A 25,157-nucleotide genomic window follows, 5' to 3' on the forward strand; every position below is an offset into this window, starting at 1 on the left:
CTTTCAGCGGTCTGCTGGCCATCTTCAGCTAACATCTCCTATCAGCTGATGTACACTGCGCACCCAACCAATGAGTATCTTTGCAGAACTGAAAGATTCTCCAAGAGAATCATCAGCTAGTAGAGAGAAAACAGCACGTCTAAAATAAACTTCTTAGAGTCAGAGAAATGCAGTGTTTCAAAAGTCAGCATTAAGTATCTGGAAAATGAATCCAGAATACTCATCTTTTTTGTTAAGTGTCAGCACTACTAGACCAAGCTTACACAGCACCTTGGAGTACGTGAGCATAGACCATCCTGCCTGTTAGGAAATTTCCTAACATGGGTTAGATTAGCAGTGCCACCTTCCAAAATTTTTCCACAGGTTAAGTCCATCAGCACAGCATGACCTTTGAAGTGGATCTAGATGATCACATTAATATCAGGCTTAATTATTACAAAGCACTACTGTAGTTCCCTTGACAGCAAGTTGCCGAAATAGTTAATTACAAGTAGCGTGGTTATGCATACACCACACTGCCACACTTATTCTAGTTTCCCCCTGCCCCTCCCAGCCATTAGCTGGAATCAAATATTCACTAACCACAATTATTAACAACTCAGATGCCTTTGATGCAGGAAAATCAGCACTAACACAATCTACTAATCATGAACAGAAGAAAGGAGCCATCCATTCCATGAGATTTAAATAAAAGTGTTATTTGTTGCCATTTAAAAGAAAAAAAATCAGCTAAACTGTATCAGCTCAAATTGACATTTCCATGTTTTTAGTTCACCAGATCGGTATTTTCTAGACAACAAAAAATCTTTACCCTGGTTTACTGCTTTTGAAATCACTCTTTGTGAGCAATGCAGATTGAAAGGTCTACAATGCAGTTCCTCTTCCCCGAGACTGTCTAACAGAAGATACAGTGCCCTTGAAACACTGTTCCATGTCCCCTACATTCAAACCCTCCCATTCATAACAAAGGCAATTGCTGACCAATTTCTACAGGTATCTTCAGCAAATGAAATAAATTGTATTTGTCTTGAGAAACTACGGAATGGGATGCTCTCCAGATAAAGTAAGACCTGCACTCACTCAGAAAGCATGCCGAGCACTTCAGAAAACAAAAGCCTAATCCTCATCGTAACCCGCTCTTATCTACCAGCACAGAAATCCCACACACTAACCTATCCCATGAGTATGTACAAGGAGTACCTGAAAGGCAATATACTATTTCACAACCTTTAAAGCTAAACGAACTAATTTAAATCAATTCCTGCTTTAGACCCTTAAAAATAATCAGTTTTGAATTCACTGGAGAAGAACTAGGATTCTGATGGAGTTACTTAAATGCCAGTTTTGTTTGTACTTGACCTGAGAAGTCAAGCAATGAAAGCTACTAACAAAAGCTACTGGAAATAACTGAGTAGCAGCACCATTATATTCCCTCCTGCTTTCCAAAGTGCATCCTGACACTGACCGTTTTTCAGAGAAAAACAGAAAGGCCGTGTAGGTTATTCTGTCAATCTTTTGGCCACCAACCACAACCACTTTCCACAACAACGTCAAAAAAATACTAGAATTGCTAATGCATTCTTTGCCTTTTGTATGAATGGGGTGAGTGTTGTTTTTTTTTTTTTTTTTAAACTTTTCTGACCACCCAAAACCAATCAACTCTTCAAACACCATGAAGTCACAGGAATCTTCTTGTTTCAACAACTGTTTTAGTAAAGCCAAAACTTCCCACATCCTCCACATACAAAGGCAATCCGAAGCAACATAAAACTCTCACTAATATAAAGAAACCAAGAGTTGCTGGAAAATGAATTTGCAAATCCTATGTTATTTTTTTCACAGAACTTTGTCTTCTCCTTGTCATAAAAGGCAACATTCTACAATCTATGCACGCAGTGACCTCCTCATACATCAGGATCCATAATTCTTTATCAGTGAGTAAAAAGCATAGTCAGCATTAGCTAATTAGTCATGAAGAATTAATTACAATTATGCATTCCTTATAAAAAAGTTGCACTATACTGCCATTAAGATGCTGATGAAGAGCTTTTATCACCATGGATTTTGGCACTAAGTTTTTGTACCTGTGATAACTAGAAACTGAGACCAATGTTTACTAAATGAGGAACCAACCTAATACTGCAATATATGAAACACCAAGAAGCAAGAAAGCAAATGTTTAATGAGCAAATGACTCAGTTATAAAGTGAACATCTCTAATTCTAACGTGCTACCTTATCAAAACTATGTTTTTCCACTATTTATAAAAGCAACGTCTCTGCATATGCAAAGCATAATTTCCTAAGAGGCTGATGACCTGATGGCTTCCATCACTTCAACTGGAATCTACCCCATTTGCGTAGGCCAGACAAGTTCCTAATTCCATATTTTTTTTTTTTAAGCTGGTCATGTACAACAGTAACAGAATCTCAATTTTTAAACACGCTGCTCCCTATCACATGGTTTTGCCTTGCACTGCCCTATGCTGACATGAAAATGCGGCTGTTAATCACGAGATAAAAAGAAAGGAAAAAATTCTGGTTGACAAGTGCTAACACTGACATCAACAAGTTAGTCATCTACCACATTAAATACATCAACTATTGCACTGCTCTGATATTAAAGACATTATCAAGATACATGATGTAACTTCAAACAAACTTTGAGAATTGGAAGACTTCCCAGAGTTAGGCAGTACATAAACAAAAATCTCCACTTAATCACAGGGAAGACTTTATTAACTAAATACATAAGTAACAATGCAACATAAGAAATTTGATGCCACAACTGACCAATCCACAGCTCTAAATCAAGTATTTCCCATCTGTGGTAAAAGATTATATACGCCCAACATATCTTGTACTACTTATTAAGTTACAAAGCTTAATTTGCAAACATCAACTCTTAGTATAGCAGCAGGCAAGTATTCTTTTGTGACAAACTGAACAGTTCTTGAAAAACTTGATTGGTAAGTCTAAGTTGTTATAAATTTGGCTTCAGTACATAGAAAAGACTTCAGAGGAGACTGCCATCAAATCAAGTTATAAACCTTGAACTAACAGAAGATCCACAAATTTTGTTTAAACTTAGATTTCAAAATAGCTGACATGGATGAGGTAACAGTTTGTTAGCAAAATCTGAATGGAAGAGGTCAAAGATAAATGTTGGAAAGAGAGTAAAAACTGGAAACCAAGTTAGACTTACAATAAGCAGATGTTCATGCAGAAAAAGGCTCCAAAGCTTAGTTTCAAGAATATTCCAGTCAGATACATTAGTCTCTGCCAAATTTCAGATAATGTTGAAAAATTTGAAGTATCAGAGCAAAAGTCTAAAGCATAATAGAAATTTACCAAAGTTAGTTTGTTAGTCTAGCACAGTCTGTAAGAGAGAGTACTGAAAAAAACAGAGCAGTGCTAATTTGAGTTTCATATGCAACGCTGCATGGAATTTAGCTAAATTGCTGGAAAGGCTCTTCAAAGGACAACCTAAAATAAAGTGACAACAGCTGTGCTAAAAGTAGAGTTACATAAAAGGAGGTTGACCAAAGCTGAAATAAAATGTCATAAAGGATGAGCTAAATAATCTCTAAAAATGAATTAGTGAAAGTGGAATCTCACTCTGAATAACAATACCTTTGTGCAAAAAAACACAAGGTCCCCCCCAATAAAGAACATTGTTTGAAACTGACAGGAGGAAAACATGAACCAATCACAAACCAGCCAGGAGACACCAATGACAGCAGAACAGAAAGCACCTTAACCGATGTAGCTCTGTGTGGTATTTTCAAATAGAATGGAAGAATTACATGAACGACTCTATTAAAATGCTCTATACAATTCTGGTATAAAACACTATGGAAGATATGGAAGGGCATTTGTGTAAAAATACAAGGAAGAAATAAAGAGACTGGCTTGAAAAAAAAAAAAAAAACAACAAACACAAGTGAACAGGAGAGGATTGCTCATTGCCATACGCTGATAACTGTCACCCGTATGGGAGTTTAAAGAGCAACATCTGCTATAAATTTACACAGATTTAAACTGTCCACAGGTTAAGTTTATCAATGAAAAATAATCTGAATTTGAGAGATGTGATTCTGGAACAACCTACTGTTATAAGTAATGGTGTAGGGGAAAATACACTGAAAATGGTCATGTTCTGGTTTAACAATATATCATTAATAGCTTGGGAAAGGAATTCTTTGCACGGTCTTTAAATTACAATAAAACAGACAGGTCGCACACATAATTCTGTATCAAACTGTTGTGATCCACTCTTATCATATGTAAGCTTATGTTACTGAACACCTTTTTATTTTAAGCACCAGTGTTAAAACAAATCCATTAAAAGCACTATGTATGCTAATAGTTAAAATTTTACCTTACTGCAAATTATAGTTAATCATACAAGCAAAACAGAACTTCATATGAGAAGCATAACAAGTGAAAAATGTTAGTATTATTATGGCAGGACTAAATACTAACCAAGATACTAAAAGGATGAAAAAACGCTTGTATTTATGCTGGGTAGTATATAAAGAAACTAGTACTAAAAAAAAAGTCTTAGTTTCCCTATTACAACTGCTGAACAACTTCAATTTCACATTGAAGTGATTAAGATAAGCAGTCAGCTTTGAAAAGCTGCTCATTTTTCATCAACCTAAAGGGAGGGGGGGGGGGGAAGCGTGCTTGTGTTCAGTGCAAATGCATACACCTGAATAATCTTCTACAAGACAAATATACCTATGTAAACACAGCTCTCCAGGGAACTGAAACCTGGCAACAAGCAAACTAAATCTTACATGAACTGAGGCCTAACTTCAAGGTTAAAAAACAAATAAAAATAGGCCAATGTTTGCAATTGTCATTTTTACTAAACCTGAGTATTTTCCCAAACCCAAACATGAGTTAAAACGAAGAGACGTATGAATATACTAATCTTACTGTTATCCATCCTTTTGTCCTCTGCATTAGTTCAGCCATCTGACTCAACACAATACCAGCAGGCAGGAAATCAGCAAGGCAACTAACTCTTTCTAACCGTGCACAGCCAGCAAAACTTTAATGAAGAGAATCAACTACCACTAATGCATCAACCTCCGACAAAGTAAAAAACATGAAAATTGCTACTTAAGTTTCTCTTGCTGCACTAAAACATACTAGTTATTTACCCTATAAAAACATTACAAATATATTTTTATTCCACATAGCAAATGGAATGTTCAACACAAACCGCAGCTGGGTATATCAAAACATACTTACCCCATCTTTTAAAATTTGATTCAAGAAAAAGTGAAGCTCAACTACAAAAGAATCCTCCATTAAGAGCAGCATCTTTTATACTATGACAAGTTCCCATTGACTATCAAGGTACAGATAGATTCAGATTCTGCTCCTTTTTTGTGATCAACAGATGCTCCTCACTTTTCAAAAACTCCATTACCTGTGCTATGATTAAGTGGATTCTCCTTTCAATAGGCTGAACCATGCTCACTGCCTTCAATCGTAAAAGAGCTTTCATTAATAATGATGCTACACATGGCTTGACTACTCTGTGAAGAGTAATAAGCATTTGGTTAGTGATATTACTTTTAATTCCATATTACTATTCAGAATAAAGTAGACTAGACTGCACCTACTGAGCATCCTTCTTTTCTGCCTTATGTACAGTACCTGATTGGCATGCAACACCAGGTCCACATTAGGCAGATGAGCAAACTGAAATCCTGCCTTGGTAGATAAAATAGCCCCTGTCCAAGCCACCCTCTGCACTTTGGCCAGTACAAGTCAGAACTACCCTGACGATATTTCATAAAGTGCACCACTTCACAGCTGCATTGTGTCCTTTGCCACAAGATTCTAGGTGGTGTAGTCACGTGTAGCTATGTAGGCTGTCACAACAGCAATCAGCTAAAACTGATCTAAACAAAACCCACAATCTTTCCTCAAAGGCATTAATTGCACTCTCTCCAGAAAAGCGAAGAATATTTCTTGACAGATTACCATTGACTTTTTAGAGTAATTTATCTGTCCTGAGACCTATGACAATATTCTCATACAATCCTAATTCCAAAAAAAAAAAAAAAAAAAAAAGGATGGAAACAATGCCTTCAATTTACTGAAATCATTCTTCAGAATTCAAAACCACAACTGTTACTGTTAATCAGTAACAATTATTTTAATTACTGGATATTTAGACCCTGCCTTAAGACACATCAATGAGATATAGTCTTCAAGAATAAGCATCATTCTTCTTTCCACATCGATAAATATGGTCTACAGTTTGCCTCTTCAAGATAATATTCCCTTTTTCAAGACCAAGAGATATTTTATGAAGAATATTAAAGAATCACTTTTCTGGGAAGTAGACTTTTATCAACAATCTTATGAAGCACCATAAACAAAACTAAAAGAGTGCTTGCAAACTGCCTTTTTTCCCTTAATATACTCAAGACAACTAATACATATCCTAAGCTTGACAATTTGTTAAAAAATCCAGTGTACGTTTACTTTTGAAGTTGAAAACTGCAAATGCTTACAGCATGTTTTGGTATGCTTTACCTGAAAAAAAAAAAGCAATATACGACAACAAAGCAATTAAGAGCATGAGAACATGTTCAATACTCATTCAGACCCTTTATGAAATAAAACTTCGCTACATAAAAAGTTTTGTTGTTTTGGCTGGGTTTTGTTTTTACAGAAAGTTTACTTTGAGACAGCACGCTCTTGCACAATATGCACACACAGCATAACAAACACTTGGTTAAGCAACGTATTTTTGATAATTGACAAGTTTTCAGGTAATTGTGGCTATTATTCATGAAGCAAAAACATAATTTTTCTTTTTCCTTACTTACTCAATTTCCTTAATAAGCTCATCGTTGTTCTACAAGTCACTTGTAACAGTCACACAAATCCATTAGCGTGGTGGTGGGATACCACTTCTTTCACAAAAAGAGGTCTCGTGCTTACTCTCAACTACTTTTTATTCTTTTACTATTATTTTTTTTCCAGAGAACCACTGTCTGATCCCAGTATCAGAAACATCACTCTTCATGTGAGGTAAAAAAGAGCATGCCTGGAAGTCCTCATCTGTGTGCATCTTAGGGATCAGTTTTACTACCACAAAACAACTGTGCTCCTATCTGGCAACTTGCTAAATTCAACCAGTCAGCTAGCTAGCATCTTTAGATTCAAAGGCTTCTGCCACATGAAATAAGGTATTAACTGACAGGAGCAGAAGATACTGTCCAGCAGCAGAGAAGGAATGAGACAATTTGCCTCTGGGTTTCACAGATATTTCCTGACAGCAAAGACATGGCCAGACTCCAAAACTTTGGGTTTACTCCAGGATCTCGAATACAGTTTCCGCTCAGACATATGCTTTTGCCTGTTCATCTCCTCTCAAACCCTCTCCTACCCTTTAAGTATCCTTTCTCCACATTCAAGTCCCTTATTTCTTCATTCCTTCAGTTTTTCAGAAAGTTCTAGTTCCCACCCAACTTTCCCTTACACCTCCAGACACAACTATAGCACCAGACTTCTTGTACAACAGCATCTTCCTGACTTTTTCTGTAATACAAAAATCAAAAGATGGCCTTAAAGCAGGAATTTCAGAAGGAAACAAAGTAATTGCACATAAGTGAGACAGCTCTCTCAAGCCCATTCCCCAGATGCATGGGAATTGACAGCTGAAACTATATGGCCTTCTCAGGTGAGAATGGGCAGATGAGGAAAAAAAGCTATGACAGTGTGGCACATTTCAGAGGTCACACTGCAGCTTTGACTGAAGTTACCCAATTCACATGCTCGTAAGAAACATACCAGTGTTTTTTCTAGATTACTGAAATAAGATTTCAATTTGCATATTAAAAATAGTAAAATCGCTGGTATCATATAAAAGTATTTTTCTTTTCAGTGTGACAGTATTCAGTACCAAATACTACAGTGAAATAAACATCACACGTGCTAGCTTTCTCATAGTCACTACCTAAACTTTGTCTCACAGTTTGTCTCAGACAATTCAGAGAAATAAACTAAGAAGAAAACTGCCACCACTATGCTAAGATGCAGCCAACTTTTAATATGGAACCAAGATGAGGTCTCAACTATGCACCAACTTACACTACCAATTCCAGCTTTAATTGTCCAAAACAATGCTCTGCCTGCATAGACGAGCCACTGCACATTAAACCACAGCCATGTACAACTACAAATGGCATACAGCCGAGACTACATTACCAGAAGTGAAATAAAATTTTAACACCTACTATGTTGAATGGAAATAGGCAAGTTTAATTTTCTTCCCCCATTTAACATTCAAGACTTGTTTTTATAAGCTTTGAGTACAAAAGCAGTCAAAGGCTTTCAGGTTTATATTCTCTGCTATTCTCTCTTCCCCTTTAACTCTTCTTTTCCATCACCTGTTCCCATGTACTGGCTGCAGGGGGACACAATTCTCTTTTGAAATCATGTTTGAAGGATACAGAAAAAAGCATAGGCAAATAGTCAATCCCATCCTGCCACTAGACCTGCAGAGCATCTGATCAGAGCTTGACTGCTTTCAATTACACTGGGGGAGAAAAGGAGAAGAAAAAATACAAAAACACCTTCACTGAACAGATGAGTAGAAGAAGAAGGGTTTGGGGGTCCTCTCTCACCATTACCGATATTCTAAAAACTCATTAACTCATTTCAACATGATTTTCTTACTGAAAATGAAGCCAGACCATCACACCAGAAAATGTTCTTGAAAGTACCAAGAAACACTCTAGGTAAAGTTTATAGAGCTTCACACAGCGTAGCAAGGAACTAGAAATACAACCAGTAACACAAGTTATAATTACCATTCAAAAAACCCTGGTTGCATGCTGAATACATTTGAGCCTGCCAGGAAATATTTACGTAAATTCTCTTAAGCTTTCCTCATTAATGTCATGAGTACTGAATGAAAAAATCTAAGCTGGCATGTTTTTTTTTGAGCTTTGAAAGTCAACCTTTGTCAGGGCTCCTCTAAAAAAAATTAAAAAAAATCAAAACCACAGTGAACTGCAAAGTTCTTCAGTTGTAGCTGTGTACTTCAAACAGGAACCCAAACTGGAAGGTCTGCATCCCATTTATGTAAGCGGCTGGAATGAACCCCCAACTCCTCAGGGAGTAAGTTCAAGAAAACGTTTTTGGGAACCACCTCTGTTTCCTGCAATGTATCCCCTTTAGGTCAGTCATGAAATTAAAGAGAAGCATGGAGATATTGCTCATTACATGATAAAAGAGGAAAAAATCTTGAGATATCTGGACACCTCTTCAGAATTTCCAATACCAGGAAGAGATCCTAAATACATGTTCAGTTGCTGCCAGTATAGGACCATATTCTGCAGCAAGATCAACACAGCACAGTGTAATTAAGCAAAAGATTTATAATATTTACTAAGACTTTATGAAATTATTTCAAGATAGTGAATCACATACATTGTGTTTGAGAAACTTGATAAAATTTCCTTTTTTTTTTTTTTTTTTTTTCTCCTGGATGTTAATAAACTGAGTTTTACCTACCTACAGAAGTAGCAGCAATCAGTACAACTTGGAAGTAAATCGTTTCTCATCTTCTTCCCTCAATCTTCCATTCTTGCAAGAAAAATAACCAAAAGGCAAGTCTAATTCCACAGATTCACACACAGCCACTTCAATGTTTTAGTTAGTTCCCTGACTTATGTAAACAATACTAAATAAACAACCTCCTCTTTCTGAAAGAATTTACTGCTAACACAGCTTCCACATTTGGTTAAGAATATAAAAAGTTTAAGACTGTTTTTAATGTTCTCTTGAGTTGTTAAAAAAAAAAAAAACTACATTTTTTCCTTAAAGTTTTTCATAAAATTTCTCAGAATAGAATACTTCTCAAAATCTAACATATTTTGGTCCAGTTGCTGTTTCTCGGATCAATTCCTAAACTTGAGAACCATGAGAGGCCCTATTTCAAAGTATATGTACTTACTACATACAAATTGAAAATTGAGTTTTACAAATTCAGTCAGCAGAGCAGAACAGAAGCTGAACTATGAATGAAAGGTAAGGCTGCAGTTAACAATGCTTTTGAAAGTTATGAAATGTTAGAACAGATAGTGACTCTGTGAGCACTGGAACCCAGAATGCAGCAGACTAAAAAGTCAATGCTATATGCAAAGAAAATTGCATGAAACGAATGATGAGCTCTCAGACAGTATACTAAGGCTAAACAGTACCAATTCAGAAAAAAAAAAAAGAGCACATTATTCTGAGCAGCATGGCAAGCATTAAAAAGTTGCTGAATTTTAAGAAAAGTCCAGAAGTAATCAGAAACCTGGACTATCAGAAGGGCATTACTCCAAAAAGACAGCATTGCCATACCAATTCTCCTTTCTTTGAAGGAGCACACTGTTGCTGTGGAAATGCAGGCATCACCATCATTCTCCCTACTCACAGCTATGGAGCTGCTTCACACCCACACGAGCTCTGCTTTAGTGAGCCAATTCAACTCACTAATCGAGCAGAAGACTATTCCTGTTCTCTGTTTACTTGATTTGCTTTATTTCACATTCATGAGCTGAAACAGACCATCGAAGAATCCACTGAAGGCCAGAATTTAGAGAAAGGAAATAATGGGGACAACTTCCCCAACAAGAACCTCCTTTTGGCATCACCAAGCTACTACACCAAAACCGTAACTTCTCTCCAAAGCTTTCCAGTCATTTTTACCTAACAAACAGGTCCTACACATTCTGCCCAACTGAATGGGTACCTTCAAGTGCTTTCAGGTCAGAAGACAATAAAAAGCATAGGACCCCGACTAAAATCTACCATCTAAATCTGAATATCCGTAAACATCAGAAATTATTTACCAGGAGTGAAAAGAAGAATTCTAAGGAAATGTCGGTCCCACCTCTGATAAATCCTGGAAATCAAGTGTATGTGTTCATTAAAGTCTACTGCTCTTTCAGAAGATTAGCTTAACTTAATATGGGTTATAAATCCTATAGTTATAAATCCTATTGCCTATTTCTCAAGCAATTTAGGACATTATTTTCCTGTGACATCAGATTTCAAAATAAAAATAATCCAAAATGGTGAAACACATTTAAGAACTTGTCAACCATTCATTTTGTCTTGATGTAACCGTATACTTGAAGCAAAGGAATATGAACAAGCCAGTCATTAACTTCAGAAACGGTGAAGGGCAGACTTCTGACAACTATCAGTAATTAGACTGAACTGCTTTCCCCACATAATTGTTCAATAATCCTAATGCCTACTAGTAATAAAGGGTACTACCTCTTAGAAAGGTTTTCATTTTTAAAAAGCCACTAAGTCTACCAGGATTGTTAACAGCTGATTTTCTGGAGGGCAGAACAAAGGTAAATTGTGAACGAGAAAGGAGAAGACCCTGTATAACAGAAATCAGGCAATGTTTTACCCTTAGGAATTTGGGAAAATTTTGTGGTGGTTGGTGAAGGTTTTCTGGACTAGTTATTCACAACTGAGGATTACCACTGTCAGCATATTTAGGGAACATATAACCAAGGGAATCATTCTGGCACAGACCATACTTCTGATTTCATTTAAGAGTAGAAACTGAATCAATGAAATCTTTGGAAATACACTTACCAGATTCTTCCAAATTCCACACATGAAGTATTACTGTTAAATGTTCCTATTCTCTTCACCATAAAGACTGAAAAACTCCAAAGCTATTCATTCTTAATTCTGCTTGAAAGATGGTCACTTCTCAAAGCACTGAAAAGAACTGTTCAAAAGCACTGTAGTGAAAAGGCTCAGTTAGGTACCCAAAGCACCTATTTCTAAATGAATCTACTTGAGATTAGTTCTCTGTACAGATGATATCTATATCATCTTTCATTAAGTTCCCCAATTAAAAAAGTCAAAACATTCCTTAATATAGTACTTTCCATAAATAGGCATTTTATTTGTAATTTCAGTTCCTAATTACCATATAAGAACATCAACACTGAATACTATTAAAAACTAAAGAGCAATTAGGAGTTGCTGAATTGTATCAGCATCAACAACTTGGAAAAATGCTGTCCCTCTATCACAAATTATGCTACAACATATTAGAAGAAGCATCCTACTTCCACAGCTCCTAGTGGGACGACTTCAAGACCAGTTAAATCACTTATAACATTGCTTCTCACATCAGTGTAATGCTGCAAACAGCCTTCAAATACATGCATGCACTTTTTTTTTTTTAAATCTCAAATGACACTAGGGTTAAACCTGGTATATATGGCAAGTTGATAAGTTCTGTTCATTATTCGTATTAGGTCCTACTAACAGGAGCAAGTTTCAAGAAAGTAAGGGAATAGGTTTTTCCAAAAGCCTTAACATGTAAAGTTTCAGCAACAAGGTCATTCTTTTAACAAACTGTATCTAGTTCTTAAATAAAGGAAGACTGAAGCATCATCCATCTGAACTAAACAGGCCAAGCAAAATACCCTGCAATTCCTATGTTCTCCTCAATGTCGAAATGGGTGGATAAATTTAAAGCCTGCTCCCTCAGGAGTTGCTTTATAGGCAATTTTCTCCCAGTATCAAGGTCTGCAATTTCCATTTGGCTGCCAGTTTGCGATTAAATTCATCACCTTTATTATAAAAATGTGCTGCACTCCACGGCCTGCTGCACAAGAATCATAAGGAAGACATTTTTCACTGCTAACAGCAGCATCGTTCTGAGGCAGCCATCACATCCATTCAGACATTAGCGTCTCCGATGCAATGCAAGGACCTATCACTCAGATGAAAAAGCCCTAACCATGGGTATACCTCAGAGGAAGTTCTTCACAGGTGGTACCTTTAGTTCAACTTTTTCAATAAAACCACCATTGCGTCCTATTATAAGTGTTTTTAGAAGTCAATAGTTTACAAACAAGTATCTTGGCATTAAACTTGTCTACTTCCATCAATCAAAACATTCCTGAAAGCAAAATCAGTCCCTCATATTGACTACACATTCACATGTCTTGCACTCCTTTCTAAAAAAAACACACCAGAAATTTTGAGACAATTTCATACATTTTATTAAACACACTACAGAACTCTGTACATTTCTGTTCACGTTAAGGGGCTCTTTCGTACAACTCTTTTTTGAATTCAAATTTCTACTGATGTTTCCCCATGCAAACTCATATACTTTTTTTTTTCCCCCCAATGTTTTTGGGACAGGCCTAGAAACTCATCTGAAAGAAAATCCTGAATCTTGCTCTCTTCTTACTGAACTGATAGGAGATAATGCAATTCAAGCAAACTACACAATGTGTTTTAGCGCCCTTTTTCCCCAAAGAATTAAAACAAATGCCCTGTCTTCATTTTGCTTCTTTTCACACAATGCTACCTGAGGTAAATAGCACGAAATATACAAGTTGTTCTTAAAAGCAATAATCTACTACCGGAAACACAGACTGGGAACTCTGATATTTCAAAGCAGCAAAATGATAGCTATCAACATGAGTATGAGCTAAAAGCCACATGCCAAATCTTTATGAAGCGTGGCAGTTAAATTCTTATTGCTTTGTGCTTCATGGGATGCAAAACTTTAAATTACACTAAAGTGATGAAGACAATATGAAGTCAGAAGAAAAAAATTAATCTTAGTGTTCTTGTAAAAAAAAGGACAAGAATATAATTATAGGATGTCAAATAATTAACTGTACTACTCAAACTGTGAGGTAATCAACTTGTATTAAGAGGTAAGCAAACTATAAGCACTACGCACAGTATGACAATTGCCCACGTTAGCTTATTTAACTACTACCCAGTTGTACAACCAATGCTGCATCTCAAAAGATGCGTTTCTCTCACACTGCTTTTCAAAAATACTTTGCTATCCGAAGAGCAACTCATATCTAGTAAAAGCTACCGTGTCTCAACAGCCAGCCTCTCCTGTGATGTCGTCTCAATTCTCTTACTGCGACCACGTAAGTGAAGGTATCAACACTGGAAATACTAACGCTGCTCTGGTAAATTCGAACATGCCTTTTGGGACGTAAACTGTTACACTATAAATCTCTGATCTTTAACTGGTAGAACTTCAAAAATGAAGTAAATCATAGGCACACATCAGAACTTATTAAATCCTGCATGATCGAGATGTTGTACACCAAATCAATGGCACACCCATCTCATTTCATGTGACACATTTAGACTTCAGTGACTAACAATACTGACGTATTACATGCCATTAGCATCAGTGCAAATCAGAGAAATAATCTCAGAAACTATTCCGTAAACATCAATTCTAAAAACCAAAGTTAACCAAAGGCTCTTTAGCCTGTAAGACTATAAAATTAAATTTAAATTTCAAGGAAAACTGCTAAACATTTGTTAATATTGTAGAATAATATTGGAAAGTTTCTCTTGGTAGAAAAAAAAGGCACCTTGTCACACTAATTAATTGCTTTCTACTGCAATGCAGCACAGAAAGCTGATTTCAACTTAACTTTATTGAATACAATAGCTTGGTATTTGCTAGTTGAAGTCCCGATTACTTCACAGCCCAGTGCATCTAACAATTGGCACACCAACTTCCGGGACCTCTGGATGAAATTATCAGCTAGATAAGATAATGCAACATCAGTGTTAACCCCTTGCCACTACAGCAAAAGCTGAGATTGGAGCTTTTCTAACAGTAACTATGATGAGAGAACAATCACTGCTTTGTGAGGATCTACAGAATTAACCAAAATACAGTTTATTACGAAAGAAATTTAAATTTAAAACCTGATATTTCTGAGCTGCGTGAAAATATTCTTCATTCAATACCAGAACATTTCAGCTTAAGTGCAGCCCACCAACACCACAGTAAGAACAGTGAATGTTGCTGCATTAAAACCTGCTGGATTCATGGGGTCTGCAGAGGACTCCCCCTCCCCTTCCCCCCGGAAGCTTTACAGCTGTACCAATCCCCTGCATACTTTTTAATTATACCAGAAATAAAACGACCCCTAATCCTACTAGATCTCGTCCCTACAGACGTTCATAGCAGAGTAACCTCCCCGGTGCTGACGGAGGGATGCCGCCTCTCCCTACTGCAGGAGGAGGGGGAGGACAGGACGAGTACATGCGCAGCCTAGGAACAGGCAGAGAGCATTAACACAAAACTAATATTTATTTTACCCGTCTGGTAGCCAAGATCCCTGCCTCCTACAGAATTAAAAAGCTTAAGGTACTCTTAAAGAGAAAACTACCACATAAAAACTTAAGTGACAAATTCCAGTTAGTTTAAGAACAGCCTCTTTCAGGAACAAACTAACAAGTGGAAAGAGTGCAAACCCACCACACAAGTTAAGCAATCAGTAATTAAACTGAATGCTAGCTGTAAATCACATAGTTTTCCAAACACAATTTTATAACCTTCAAATGCAATGCAGGTTTGAATTACAGTAGTTCTGATTATTTCCTAGAACCACCTGAAAGAACATTAGGAATTAAGACTACATACTCGGCGTTGATTTAAAGAATGGACTGATTATGTAGGCAAGATCCATACATGGACCAACACATATTAAACATAATGTGAGAGGTATTCGTCAACTCCTTTATGTTTTATTCCAGCTGATTCATCACTAGGGCCAAACAGCAAGTCTTGTCAGCTCACAGAACTCTCCCATCAGGGAAAAAGAAGTTTGGAAGAAAAGTCTCCTGAAATATTTACAGCTACAAGTACCTGAACATCTGGAATTTCCTTTAATGTCCCTGTTTACGAATGACGTCAGTGTGACTATTATAATGGAATTATAATTGAAAGCTACAGATGCCCTTAAATACAGCCTAGTACTGAAAGTATTCTGTAATAGCAGACCAAACAGAATTTGGTACCCTACGTCTCCTATACCCACTCTTGGCAATTAACACCTGCAAAAACATGCATTTTCAAGTTCCAGTACCACAAAACAGACTATCTCACTACACTTTTGAAAATATAATTAGACTCTCTACATCTCATCCAGGGCAACCTACTCACATTCTGTAAATACTAAATAGCAGTAAGTCCTAAGAAAGAATAAATGCAGATAAGCAAAACGAGCTCCACTGTACATAACGATGAATGCCAATTGTTTTCATGACCTCCTTGGAGTTTCTTGTTTCATAATTTTACTTCTGCCCACCAACAAGGACAATTGCTATAATGAAAATTCCTTTAAGGCAGTGGTCTTCAACCTTTTCCATTTACAGACAAACAAAAAGTTCCTGAACAAGGTGAAGGCTCAGTGCAGCCAATTTAAATCTCCAAACAACAGACTTCCTTCTTCTTTGTTATCTTCCGCAACTCTTTCTATGCAGTGGGTCTGCAAACCATAGATTGAAAAACACCATCCTGGTAACTCATGTTGCTTTTCATATAGCTCCATTAACTTCGCAAAAGAAAAAGATGCTGTCTACTTCAGAGAAAACGTGATCCTGGAGGTCTCATATCAAACAGTGTTTTCATGCAGCAGCAGGATATAAAGCTTTAAGAGTTAGGTCTAGAGAAAAAAAAAAAAAACTTTTGATGTTACCTTTTGTGTAAGAGACTGCGGAGTTTCGCGGATAATATTATAATATGAAATATAGCTGCTTTGTAATTCTTTGCTATGTCAGATAAGGTTAGTTACAGGAGTGAGAAGAGTAGCTTGGCTTAAAAAAAAAAAAAAAAAAAAAAAAGAGGAAAAATACCAGAGATTATGTTGGAAAACCAGTCAGTACACATAAAGGAACCTTGAATTCATTATAGAAACATTAACTTCACTCAAAAATACCTCCATTTTTACTATCCTAGGAAAAGGTTCTGCCAGACAGATGATCTACAACAAGCTGCCTCACACTGCTGCTGGAGAATCTCAGGAAAACTAACTGGAAACTGACTGACTGGTCTAGCTCCATTCCTGACAGTAAACAAACTAGAAGTAAACTATGGAGAGAGCTCACTAAATAGACTTAATAAAGTTAATGAAGTCATTAATGTTCAACCTGCAGTATTTTAAACTACTTAATGTCAAAACACTGCCAGGAGACACAGCACTTCAATGGCTTATGCATAAGAAACACATCTTACGTTTTGGGGTTTTGTTTTTTAAAGAAAAAAAAGATAAAAGCTATGAGACAAGACATTTTAAAAGATCAGTTCCCCCACCCCTATACAAGATCTCCAAATATCTGAACTACTGAAGAACCACATGACAAGCTACTTCAGATCTCACACTAGACAGCCACTGATACCTTTATACCTCAGTGCTATCTTACTTTCCTAAATCTTGACAGCAAAACAGAATATAATCTCACAATGTTTGAAGGCTAACTTAAACTGTTACTCTCTTTTTGCAAAGTGGAAACGTTTTCTGAGCAGGAAGCTATTTCAGTTCAAAACACCAGTACAAGAAGGTATTTTGATCTCTGTTTCTTTCACATAATGACTTCGCAGTTTCAACATCAATGTATAATACATTTTTTGTAGCTACTTACACAATGACATGCTTAAAAAATGTACTATGTCATTAATGCTATTTTTCTGTGATACCAGTGCTGATAGGTGCATAGTATTTGTATCCATATTTATGGCATCATGTTGCACCAATTTGCTTAGCAGCCTGGAAATTATCCTTGTTTCATTGCTAGCTATGTTCACTCCTTCACCTTCCAAAGAAAAATAGTAATTAAAAACAAGTTGTTAACAGTCCGTGCTGCCTTTCAACTACATGCACTGCGTACTATGAGAAACTACTAATCCCTCTAACTACGCTAGGAAAAAAGTCTTTAAATGTTAGCAATTTATTAGCATTTTGCCTCAGTATTTAGAATTTAATAAGAGCATGCAACAAATGTTTGAAGAAATACCGAAGTTAATACAGCATCTTCCTGTTTATTCTGGAGCACAGTTATGAACAAATGCTTGAAGATTTCAGCAGCAAAACTGCTTTATCCAGAAAATAAAATCGTACCACAGATCTAGTTTTATCTGTACAGCAATTTATACTCTTAACACTGTTATGCCATACCATTATGGCTACTGTACATACTGACTGAAATGCTCATCTTCACTGATTTCTGTATTGAATTCTGCTGAAGACTGAGAAACCCTGTACACAGGAAACAGAACCTACAGTAACTACGCAGAAGAAAATCCATATGAACAGCCTCCCACAAACTAAAGAACTTGGGCATTATTACTTGAAACAGTTCTCTGCATATCAAGTGTTCAACAACTTGATACAAATCATAAAAAACAATTCTAGCACTAACCACACTGAATGGGATTAGAGACTGCACATAAGAAAAACCACTTAGTTATGCTACCACATTGATAGAAACCAAAAAAGGTAATAGTGTTTTTCACTTAACCTCCTCAGATTTACAACTATTCCCTTTATCGTGCAAAAAAGTAATGAGATTTTAAAATGAAAGTAACCAGAGTTCTAAGAGCTGTAAGAGAGCTGAGTGCAAAACTTCAAGCAAAATTAAGTTCAAAATAAACCAAGTTTACTTCAAATTTAATTATTGATATTTTTTTTTATTGCCAAATAAGGTTGCTGAGATTGCAAACGTCAAGGGAAGTTCAGGAGTCTATCTTGAAAACAATTCACATTTATCAGTCCTAAAGATTGATGTAAACGTTTTTCATAAAGTATAATCCAGTTGTCCATCTGCCATTTTAAGGCATCAAATTTAGCAACCGTCTTGAGCTGTACAAGGGATGGTTTCTTTTCTACTCAGCCAAGCAAGGGAGCACCGCCCCTCCTCTCTCAATTATCCAGCACACACCTAAATACCAACTGCCACCCCTCAAAACTCCAGCAGTAGCTGTGGTGGCTATCTCTCGCAGCATCCATTTCTCCCCAATTTATCATCGTCAGCTTTCTTGCTGACACTCTTCTGAGCTGCCTCGCTGATGAATTGCTCTGCTATTCATCCCATGTTAATCTGAGGCTGACGCAAGAGTAGCTTTTTGAAGACACTTAACAGTATTAAAACTCAGCACTACCAAGCGCCCTCAGTGTGCATTAAACCTCCCATTTGGAACCAACAAGTTTCCTCATGAATAGGTAAGAATAAAATACAGTCACTAAATCAACAGGCACTAGGTTTATGTACCCCGTTACCTATAGGCAGGGCTTCCTTGGAAGCTACCCGTAATTTTTTAAAATGTGGAAGTACTTTGATCTGTATAGATTTTAACCTCAATAAAGCCTCTATTAAGTCGATATATGGAGGATTTTTTTCCTCAAATGATCATCTAGCATTTCCTAAATGTCACAGGTCTCTTAAAAAAAGTTCTTTGCATTCCATAAGCTTAATAGGCCTATTTCAAGAAAGCCAGTTGTCCATTTCTCAGTTTCTTCCATGGAAGGTTTGAATTTTAGATGTTTTTTTCCAGATATCTTCCCCAAAAGGATTATGTTAGCCTTGTCACAAGAAGAAAAAATTGTTCACAGAGAACAAACATGAGAACACCGCTAACTCCAAAACCCGAGACTCGTGTCTGCGTAAACATGTTATCACAACACCTAAATACACTTCTCTTTAAAAGCAACAGCAGTCACTAATTTTATAGCTATGAGACACTGAAATATCATTCTTGCTCTCTGGATGTTTTACTATATATAGAATCAGTCAGTCTTCTTGATGCAACCTTGGTCAGAATTCATTTCTAACACCTACAATATCATCTGTGCCCTGATTTTGCTTGACTAATGAATAGGCTTGAACAAAAAGTTGTCAGAGCTATGTGAAAAGTGGGAACAAAAAGAATCCACATAAAGAGTCTCATTCACTCCAGGCTGATTCAGAGGCAGTATCAGATTTCCATAAAAGCTTCAAGTAATTTAAAGAAATAGCAATTGCCTTGTAAACTCACTGGATGTGAGCCTCTGTGACTATATTTATCTTTATGATATGATACTTAAGCAATTAAAGAACTGCCAACAACTTGCCTCCACTATCACCTCGCACGCGCCGTTCTCTCCCTGCAGACAGCCTTCAGAGCAGGAACATCGTCCTTTAAACAGGACAGCTGGGCCTACGGCAGCATTTGGGCTTAAATGCACAAACCAACTACCACAGACTCTCGTCACATCATATTTATACAAAGTTAGTGTGGAAGTTGGATGGGGAGAGGGAGAGAAGGTGATGGTTTGAGAGCTTCTTGAAAAAAGGCTGATGTTTGTTTGTGATGGAAGGGTGCAGCTCATCCTTCAAATTGAGACTAACTGAAGGTAACTAAAAGCAGTACACATAGATGAGCACCACTGCTGAAAAGCAAACAGCACAGGGTCACAGAAGTTTTCTTTGTGTCCACCTCCTTCCCCCCTTTCCTGCAACAAAACCAGAGGTATTCCACAGCAAACAGAAGTGGATTTGGCTTGTTTGACACCTAAACATTGAAAATTACTCATTAACTTTTGACATAATTATACACAGGTTATTAGATTATACTGCATTAAGAATATTAATTGATCTGCTGCTGCTTCAAAGTCTGATAAATAAATGGAAGCATTCAGTGACATCAGCTGAATGGTTTAGTTGAGTTGCCAATTAAATACATAAACCAGAACATTAAGCTTTTAGTAACACCTGTGCTGGATGCATCTGACACTTGCTTTAAGATTTTAGGCATATCCTGTCTCCTAGGCACTAATTAAGAAAATACACCCTCATCAGGATAGGACATTTCCACCAACTATAAGTTAGCTACTTCTAAAGCAATTCTTTAATCTGAATGAAACAATCAAAACAATAACGTTTGTTATTTCAATCGTTGAAGGATTTAAACAATTCAGCAAAGTCTGGCTTCCATCTAGTGTCAGCTAGTCTGAAAATAGTCATCTCCTTAAAACTTTGAATGGACCAGATGCACAATCAGTTGACATCCAATTAGGACTTTCTGACTTTAAAGTAAATGTTTAAACAAATGTACTTCTCTCCCAAAGCCTCTGCTCTGTATCTTCAGCCCTGAACCACCCCAGCCATTGTGCCAACACAACTATTCTGAGATCCCATATGGTGAGCTCAATCATAGCTCCAATCCCTCGGAAAAGCTAGCCAGCAACGTATGAAAACAAACTCAAAAAGCCCTGACCAGTCCAGGGTAACAACTGACCTTTTAAGCCAGGCACCAATCCACCAGATAAGGGTACACAATGCTGCGTTATCTTCCTCTGCCTCCCCTCCCACATCAGCCACCCTCCTGATGTGTTACCCCTCAAAACCATCTCAGTGCAACTTCGCAGAGAAGCAAGAAGGCTTTTATGTTTGTCAGGTTTGATTTTCTCCTTTTTGAATCCAGGCTTAAAGAAAGCGTTAACATTTCTAAGGCCATATACCATTAAAAGCGTTAACTGTCCCCCTGTTAATATCCTCAGATGTCTGTCAGGCATTACACAAATGGCTTCATGGCTTATTCCCTTTCAAAACTGCTATCTTGAGGATGTTTCCAGCCCATGCACTTCCTGCAGCACCAATGAAGTTACAAAGTATCGAAGCACTTCTGGGTACACCCTTGTGCTGGAAACACAGAACCTCTTATCTAATCCGCTGCAGTAGCGAGTAAAAATAGGTGCAGCTGCAAAGCAGGCAGGAGTATTTGGAAAAGTGAATCGTCACAAAAATCAGTTCTCAAATGAAAAGTAATTGAAGTAATTACCAATTGTTGCTCAGTATTTTAGAATTTGAGAATTAAAAAAACCACCCCCACACCTGTTTGCATAACCATGCAAAGCACTACAAAGCACCCGTGAAACCAGCAGGGTATCTGTCAGTGCCCGGCCATGCAACTGCTTGAACAGAAGAGCTGTAACTTGCACCAGCTCCTTGCTCTCCTTGGACACCCAGCCCATGAGCCATAGACACGTTTCTAGTGGAAACAAGAGTAATACAGTCGAGGGGCAAGCTCTGCTAACGAACCTGGGTATTATTTCTCTTCAAGGCTGTCCTGGTGACTTTGCCCGTTCAAGTAGCAATTGTCTCAAAAATCTAAGTTCTGCTACTGAAAAACTAACTCTGCTTTCATTATTCTTTCCAAGAAAACCAGCCAAAAAAATCCACCCAAACCCTAAAATTACTTTAACTGCCCTGCACACGGTGTCTCTGAGTATTTTCTCAAGTCCAAAGCAGAGAAAATACCATTGCTTAACTTTCAGCCACGCCACTCTTTGCCTCGTCAGAGCAAAGGGATCTGATTCAGCTTACAGACGTTACAGCTGTCTGTTTCAAAACCCAAGGAGCAGCTCCAGTGTGCCTCGCAGACCGAGATCCTCCCGCTACAAAACCACAGACATGTCTTGTACGGCGCTTCTACCGACCGACCCAACCCATTACATGAGGCACATCGAGGCTAGAAACGCCGGCACCTTCACTGTTTCGACTAGCACCCTGTTACTGAAGTTGCAATAAAACGTCAAAAGAAAAATAAGGTTTTCCTAATGTGCATTTTGATTAAAATCAATACTGAAAAATCCAGGCAACCTGCATGAGAACTTGCAAGGGGGAGGTTAATAATGCTGAGGGCCAGCAGGCAAGGGCCTGCCGGTGTTACCTCACCGTGTCCCACAGCCACGAGTCACCGGGCTGCGGCCCTGCTGTGTTCCCGGGGCGTCCCAGCAGCAGGGGCCTGGGCGCCCCAACGGCACCCTCGGGCACACGGCCGGGTGGGCGCCGCCACACACCTGCTCCGGAAAGGACAGAGCCCCTAGTTACAGGGGCTGGTGACAGACAACGCAAGGGACCCGCTTTTCTAGCAAATTCTACGGAACTTGGAGTGTTTCAGGCAGCATCCCATTCCTGATGTGTCGTTATTTAGTGTACTCAGGGGAGGAAAGTTTCAATTTAAGGAGGACTTAAAGAGCCAAGCTGATAAAAAGGAGTTACTGAGCTACGGAAGGAGCTCTTCAGTTCGTACCTGGCCTCCCCTCCACACACAGCGTTCACCAAACACGAGCCACGTTTTTCTGGCTTGAGCGTTTCTCTTCTGATGCACATGAACCTAATTTTCATACTTAAGACATTCCAAGTGCTCTTTTCATTTTTTTTTAAGTGCTTTTCAGTTGTTTTCTTGCACTTTGCTGTAACATGAACCAGCACATCTTTACTTTTTCTTCATGAGATACAAAACCAGCGTGTACCAGTCCCTAACCTAACCAACACTCAGCCGGTTGTTCCGAACTGTGGCAAGAGGAGGTTGTTTAATTACACTAGTTAACTCTGGAAAATATCACCTACTATTTCGGATGAGGAAAGTACGGACTCAATTCCAACCTAAAGGAATAAGTAACAATAAACAAAAACGATGAAAAGGATTCAAAAGGGTTTCTCCTGTTTTAAAGGCAAAATAACCAGCAGCTCCTGAGCAGTACTGTAAGTCTAGTGAGGTTTCTCTTACTTAAGAAATGGCAATAATGAATCTTTAATAATCTAGTAAGCAACAGTGAACAAACTGCTTGCAAAACGCGAGCTTTAAAACCACTGCTTTATTAAAGTTCAAATTTTTATCAGTCAAAACAACATCCATCATCTTTTTAAGAGAAGTTACACACCAGGTGACTGCAATCGTGTAAATGCTACAGATGCGTCTCCAAAAATAACTTCAAAAAACTGTACGGGGGGGGGGGGGGGGGCCGCAATAGGGGGAAAAAAAGCTCAACATTTTTTCCAAGCTAAAAATATAAATTTTCCTCAGTGCAATGCAGCTTTGGTTTTGACATTTTAAGAGGCTGTCAAAGAACAACAACAAAAAGCAAAAAACACAAACAAAAAAACAACACGCCTTAGAACAACTCTTCTGAAGCTTTGGAAAAACAAGTTCTGGAAGTTTTATAAGCATGTTATGAGACGATCATAAATTTGAAAGTAAGATTTAAAGATGACTACAGAACCAGATTCAAAAAACAATGTTGATAAGCAGGACCAAAAAAAAAAAAAAAAAAAAGACTTATCTCGTCTCATTCTTTTTTAGTGCAACGTTAACATTACGATTAGAAGTTTAGAAATCAGCCTGAGACTCTCTGGGCAAAAGCCTGTCGTAAAGTCCTTATAACAACAATGCTCATCTCTTAACTTTGAGTTAAAGGCATGGTTTGTACAGAAATCGTGTTTCTTTCCTTTTTTATTGCACAATTTTATACAAAGGAAAAAAAGTCATGCTAATGTACCCAGTGCCCCTTCTTCAAACCTGAAGAGTCAGCAAAACCCTAGCTAAACACAGACTGCATTTACATAATCACAAACAATATGGTCATGCACAAAAGTAACTAGATAACTTCCAGGGAAGAACTTATTTACAACACTCAAAGCCAGTTCTTCAGTCCTTACGCAGATTTTAGGTAAGACAACGAGGCTGACACGAAACCGCAGCGTTATACACTGGGCTGTGCAAGCCCACATGCATTTTTCTCAGCAAGCAGAGCACCGAGAACTGAGAGAGGCATCCAAGAAAAAGTTATCTTCTTTAACCCCTACCTGGATGTTTGGTTGGAACTGCTATTTGAGAACAAGCCGTCTATCTGCCATTAAATCAGATCCATCCCCAAGAGCTAGATGCACAGCTTAACTCGCGTTCAAACGAAGGCAACTTTTGAGTCGCCTTCAATGCGGGTCTGACAGGAACACAGAAGTTTTTGAGGTGTTATTTAAAGAGGAAGAATGAATTCCCGATAAAGGCTATGTCAAAACCTTTTGTTAAAAGTCAAGGCCACAGATTCAATCTGTGTCCGTCCCAACCAAGAACAACGTTCTGACCAGCCGTAGGTTCGAGAAAACCAGGCACTTAAACATAAGAACTACACTACTCGGGTCTCATTTCATAATTTAGGCATCTTTGTTCAAAATCTGCTCAAAGAATAAAACCAAGGTAACACGCTAATTACAATAGGTCAAAATGCAATTAGAGTTCAAAACATCTAATTTATTTTTAAAAACTCAGTGTAAGAAAAAATGATACAATGGATTCATTTTCCACATTGGGGACCACTGATCTATCTAAGTTGGCAAAAAAAAAAAAAAATCAAAGTTAGAATCATTAAAGGTAGTATCTAAGAAGCTGAAGCACAAAAAAATCATGTCACACTTGATGGTGCAAACAATTACAGGAAATACAGCCTATTCCACATTCAGGAAAAGCCCTCTCTTCCCACAGGTTTGCAC

The 25,157-nt window shown here is 37.7% G+C and overlaps 1 protein-coding gene and 1 long non-coding RNA gene across 14 annotated transcripts in view; both read right to left on the minus strand.

The window, feature by feature from the left end:
* The window catches only part of QKI (QKI, KH domain containing RNA binding), a 157,808-nt gene that overhangs the window by 128,835 nt on the left and 3,816 nt on the right, over positions 1-25,157 (minus strand). The gene's annotated exons all lie outside the window — the stretch shown is intronic.
* On the minus strand, positions 1,348-24,467 carry LOC118165114. The gene is made up of 2 exons (XR_004749874.1): positions 11,640-24,467; positions 1,348-9,623 (listed from the first exon to the last, which is right to left on the minus strand). It is a non-coding gene; the product is annotated as an uncharacterized LOC118165114 (long non-coding RNA).

Source organism: Oxyura jamaicensis, chromosome 3 (genome assembly GCF_011077185.1).
Source record: "Oxyura jamaicensis isolate SHBP4307 breed ruddy duck chromosome 3, BPBGC_Ojam_1.0, whole genome shotgun sequence".
NCBI lineage: Eukaryota > Metazoa > Chordata > Aves > Anseriformes > Anatidae > Oxyura > Oxyura jamaicensis.